The following is a 6,000-nucleotide window of genomic DNA, read 5'->3' as shown; positions in this document are numbered from 1 at the left end:
CCACCCTCTGAGAATAAATGGACTCACAGCAATTGAAAGAATCAACCCATATTCACCAGTAGTGTCACATAAAAAAGAACAGAAAACACACACACACACACACACATATACATATATATATATATATATATATATATATGTTCTACACATAGGGGCTTTAAATAAAGATTTGTTTTCCATTTAAATTTAAACTAAATATTCCATTTTCAACCTTTCTGCTATGAATTGGTCATAAATGGAATATGAGTACTTGTACTTTTAAAATCCTCCTGCAGATGATGCAAGCTCAGGTTCATTATCTATTCACTGTCAAAACTGAAAGTGAAATCAAGCTAAATCATTAAGTGGTGAAGGATTATATCAAATACAAACAGATAAACTTGAAAAATCTGTGAAATACCCTTTAAACTTCAGCAGTCTAAACCATGTGAGAGATTTCTTTATTCTAAAAATAGCTGCTGAGTACGTCTTAATAATTACACAGGACAGAAATTTTCTTTTGTTCTACTTTTGCATTGCAAAAGAGGAGTGGATCATGCATGGATCGTTTGCCAAACAAAGGCTGTGTTAATGGGCGTATTATTACCTTTTACCTTTAAACCTGTCTCCCAAGAACGACCTGTTGACTGGAGCCTTGTGTACCGCCTAACGAACAGTTGCCAGGGCTTATACAACATACCACAGAGTTCCTCCCATACCATGCATTCCGCTCCACTTAGTCTCACAGAGGCCATTTCTGTCAAATAGGATGCTGGTATCTGCCTGCTTTGAAGACTAAAGTCCTCTGTCTGCTGAGTACTGATTTATTAACCCGGCTGAGCGACACCACCAGACGCCTTCTTCAACAATATGTGTGAGTTACTGACATGATTTGCGGTGTTGTCTTTATCAACACGGCAGAGATGCTCGGAAAGTCTCTACAGCCTGATAATAAGGGGAAAGACACACAAAGCAGCAAAGCAGTCCTCATTCATACCAGACAGTAGTGTCAGCACTGTAACCTTTGACCTACACGCATGATAAGCAGCAATAGAATTCTTGTGAAGGAGATTTTTTTTTGTGTTGCAGCTTGTTTGCTCTACCAGTCATCAATTTTTTTGATACCTGGACAGTATCATTTTACTATCTGGCCCAAGGTGTCACTGCTTTATTTGTTCCTTTGAAATGTTGATTGAGTCTTAAGGCACGGGCACTTTGCATTTGATCTGGGTGATGTCATTTGATTTTCATAGCTCAGCAATAAAATGAAACCATAAGAACTGAATAGAATAGATCCAGAGATGTAATGGTAAAATAATTCAGTTTTAACAAAAAAAGAGAAAAAACAGCAAGTTTAGTTCAACCAAAGTTCTTCCAACAACTCCAAAGCATTTGAATGAGAGGTAGATTAAAGATGGAATTATGCTTCTTCAAAGATACATGTAAACATCTCTATGAATCTACACAGAGAAGAGAAGAGAAACCAGCGGGAACATTTACCAAATGTCAATTATTCCCGGCACATTCCAGCACATTAATCAAACTGACTGGTTCATTCATTTCCCGGCTGGGCATTTTGAGACGAAAACAAACATGAACATACAAGTATAAAAGAAACAGCCACGTGATCAAAAGTGAACGATCCAAGAGTTTGCAAAAGCAAAATTCCAGTTTAAGATGAGATCATCTGGATAACGTAAACTGAGATTAGATTAGATTTGATAAAATTAGATTATCCTGCAGTGGATTATTTCATGCAAATTTATACTCCTGGTAGAATAACGTTGAATTGTTTTTACTGCCACATTTCCTTCTATATTTATATATCACTCAAATAGGAAAAGGAAGGCAAGGCAAATTTATTTGTATAGCACATTTCATACCAGTGGCAATCTGAAGTGCTTTACAGAGTACCACAGAAGCACACCAGCAGAAATAAAACAACCGAAGCAGTGAAACAAGCAAGCTAGAAAAAATAAAAAAAATAAAAAATTAATTAATGGATGATGTTTATACACGCCCAACCTATTTTATTTTAAAACACATTTTCAGTCTGGCAAGTTCTTATACAATGTGTTTAGTGTTTTGTCCTTGTGTAAAAGGATAAGGTTGAGGATTACCAGCCGTGACATTGTGGCTGGTATTGTTTACACCTTGTGAGTCTCTCTCTCTCTCTCTCTCTCTCTCTCTCTCTCTCTCTTTCTCTTTCTCTCTCTCTCTCTCTGTGTGTGTGTGTGTGTGTGTGTGTGTCATGATGGAAAAATGTGGTCCTGGAGACATCTACAGCAGCAGGAACTGCCACAGAGGCGTTTTTCAGTCCGTCTGTTTGTCAACGCAATAGTTAGGGTGAGCTGTGCACTTCCTGACTCCAGTGCTTCCTACTTTAAAAACAGGGTTCGTTTTATTTTTTCTAAAGGGTCAGTAATTTTCTAAAACACCTGGGCACTGTAGTTTTTAAACAAGACTAGGTCCAAACCTAGTATATGGCTGGACTGCGTATAGTATATAATATGCACAATTTAGGATGTTGGTTGAAAATCTGTTTTGGAACCACTGTAAACAGCTGACATCATCATGTTGTATTCAGCCTAGTGTTTGAGCCCTTCATCTGTTTGCTTCTCCCCTCCTCAGTGTGCTCATGTGCTTATAACCCACTAGGATAATTGGTTTGTAATGACACTTAATGCAGCAGAACCTCCACACAAACAGAGTGAGAGTGGGTACGGGGAAAGTCTAGGGGCCAGATTGGAATTGGGCCAGAGTGTGTGTCTTTGCTCTTCTGACTGTTTGGACACTCAGATTTATTTACTCACTAAAGTTCCTCTCCAGACATGTTTTAAACCATGTAAAAATTTTCTGCTATGATTAATGTTTCGTTTAACATGGTTTTCACACATAAAACTGGGTCTGAAGCTCACCTAACTTCCTGATTGAGATATGAGATGAAAGAGCAGAGAGTATCATGATGGTTAGAGGAGGAAACATCAGAGAGACTCAGCCACATGTTTGAGCCTCAGTCAGACCCAGACTCAGATGAGGAGTCTGTTGAGACCAGAACCGGAGACTAGCAGACGGATCAGAACGGTTAGGGCAGTTAGCATCTTTTATTTGTTTATGTTGTTTATTAGCTTGTAACTGGCAGTAGCTGACAAAGTGTTAGTGGTTGTGCTAATGCTAACTCTTTCTCTCTGTACTGACAAGGTTTCAAGTTTATTTAGCCCCACCCCCCGTCTCCACAAGTTGACAGGATTGGTTCCTTAGGTTTGTGACGTATGAAACCCTGGCTGTCTGAATCTGTTTTTATGAGACATTCACTTTATGAGTCATTGGTTCACTGCAGTTCAAGGAGGAAACACTCAGTCATGATGTTGACTGATTATTTCATTCATCAAATGTCTTGCATTATATAAAAAAAACACCATAGCAATGTTTACAAGGTTAAACACTTGATTTTCATCGGAGTGGTTCTTCAATCGAAGGTATGGGAACACCGTTTTGGGTCATTGTTGGCAAAATTCCAGGTTGTAAATCCCCCCCCCCCTTAATAGAAACTGTTTGAGCCAATTCATTTTAAGAGTCAAGAGCCAATGGGGAAACTCAGTCACTCAACTATGATCAGTCAGTCAGTCAGTCAGTCAGTCAGTCAGTCAATCACTCACAGACATTTGTGATTATAGGGCTGGCCCCACTGTTGCAGTCCAACCAAAAACAGGTCATCTTTGTATGTTCAATAATTTATAACGTATAAGAACTGTCTCGCTCTCCTTCTTATATATTTCCCAAAATGTTGGAACTTTCCTTTTACTTTACTTGGCAAATGATAATGACGATATATTTGCTTTTGATTTGTTTTAGCTTTCAAGTTTTTTTTTGTCTGTTAAGCAGACTGATCAATGAGAGTTAACAGAGTCATCTACAGAAGAGAAAAAGACAGAAAACTATCCAAGGTCTGTTCGACTGGGAGTGCATTGTTGAGCCAACTATCAGTAATCTTTCATCGTCTGCAGCAGGTTAACAGAGGGCATGTGAGGCTGTGCTATTTGCATTGAGAGCACATTCACGCCAGCACTATGCTGATAACAGGCTCTCTGTGGATAGACTGTGGTAGCATGATGTAATCCACATTTTCCTGCTTTTACAGCCACTTGCCTGTGACGTAATTAAAACTTGCAGTGTTTGTGCACTGTCCTGACGCAAACAGGCCAGCCCTGTTTTATTCTCTTATTCTCACACACACACACACACACACTCACACATGCAGTGAAACACATGACAAGGAGACTTTGTCCTTCTTAATTGTCAGCAGCCAGAGAAAAGTCCTTCAGCACAGACACATTTATACGTTTTCAGTATCAGCCAGCACACATCTGAATTCATCCAAAGCCAGTAGCAAAAAGAGAAATCATTTAAACTAGATACCACTTTAGACATCCTTGAGTGTTAAGATCATTCTCAAAACAATCATACGCCATTTCCCCTTCACTGAACAGTCAAATATCACCTTATCAAACTATGTGTTTGAATGTCTGGTTGCATTGTTTTACAATTTGTAAAATGGGATAATGTTAGTTGTGAATTCTAATGCATAATCATTAGAGAAGTCTAAATGTAGCCTGAAGTTAAGTTTTCTAGTGGCCTTGCGTAATTATAGAGTGCCAAAGCCATCAGACCGATTGATCTGTATCAACTGACCTACTGATTGAGCTCTGTGCTGGAATAATAATTGAGTCACGGGGAAATCAGCTCCTTTAGATCACGTGCTAATGACCTCTCCTAAACAAAGATAAAGAAGATCATACATGTTCACCACTGAAGTTGACCTTTTAGAGTGTATTCAGTAGACAAACTATCTGTCAGGCCGCAAATAGCCAGACACATGCTGCAGAGAGAACTCACTGACCCCTCTGTACAAGTATGTTCCATGGTGGTGGAACGAACTTTACTGCTGGTAAACTATGTCATATAAAAATGGATATCAAGTGATTATTGTGTAATCAAGTGTGAATTATATGGGCATAGTTGAACTTGAACTTCCTTTAGCTTCATAGATAAGGAGCTTTATATACTGTAAGTAAGGACATGGGATACTTCTTCAGAAATCTATCCTTTGTTGATTGTTGTCCACTAGTTCTTATTGGGTCCCATCAATACATAATTACTGAAATTCTGGCATTTTCAGGAAGTTAGAATAAGGACTAAACTAAATCTAATTGTATAAATACATTCATTCATTTTCAAAAGGTATATTTAGGCCATTTTGTCTTTAGACAAAAACAGTAGAATGATGACAGGAATTGAGAAGAGAAAGAGATGGGGAATGACTAATGTCTACATCCAGATTGAACCAGGGATCCTGCAGCTCATGGTCGGTACCACCAGGGTACCCGCATACATTCTTCACTGGAACAACTCTGGCAGGAACAAAGACTCTTTGGAAACTTACTGGGGGCAAAGTTGGCTTCAAATAGGCAAAGTCTTTACTCACAGTCCAAAAGGTCATACACAGGTAAACAGTCCAAAAAAGGAAAACAAAGCAGGCAACGACTTGGCAAAAATCAATAACAAGGGAAACTAACTAAAGTCAAAATCAACAGAAGCAAATATGAGGAAAAATGCTAGAAAGCAGAGAACAGACAATAAAGACAATCTGGCAAACAGGCATGGAAAACATGGGAGGATATACAAGGGGATGACTACAAAGATAATCAGGGGCAGGTGAGTGATTGGCAACAGGTGTGGCTGAGGAAAGGCTGGAAACACTCAAGGACAGGAAACTACAACAAGAGAGGTGAGCACTACAAAATAAAACAGGAACTATGAATAACACAGGACAAACTGTCACAATTCTCTAACTCTATCCTGAGTTATAGATTAACTAAAATAAAACAAAGACATAGAAACTGAATCATACAGTACTCTCAAAATAACTCACAATTTAAAAAAATAATAAGATTTTGTGTCGGCCTACCTGTGTATAATTTAAAAAGGAGACATTAAATTAATTTTTTTCACTCATATTAT

The sequence above is a fragment of the Seriola dumerili genome, unplaced genomic scaffold (genome assembly GCF_002260705.1).
Source record: "Seriola dumerili isolate Sdu_G_001 unplaced genomic scaffold, Sdu_1.0 BDQW01000167.1, whole genome shotgun sequence".
Lineage (NCBI taxonomy): Eukaryota > Metazoa > Chordata > Actinopteri > Carangiformes > Carangidae > Seriola > Seriola dumerili.
The sequence above is the reverse complement of the archived record's forward strand: the minus strand, read 5'-3'. Positions refer to the sequence as shown.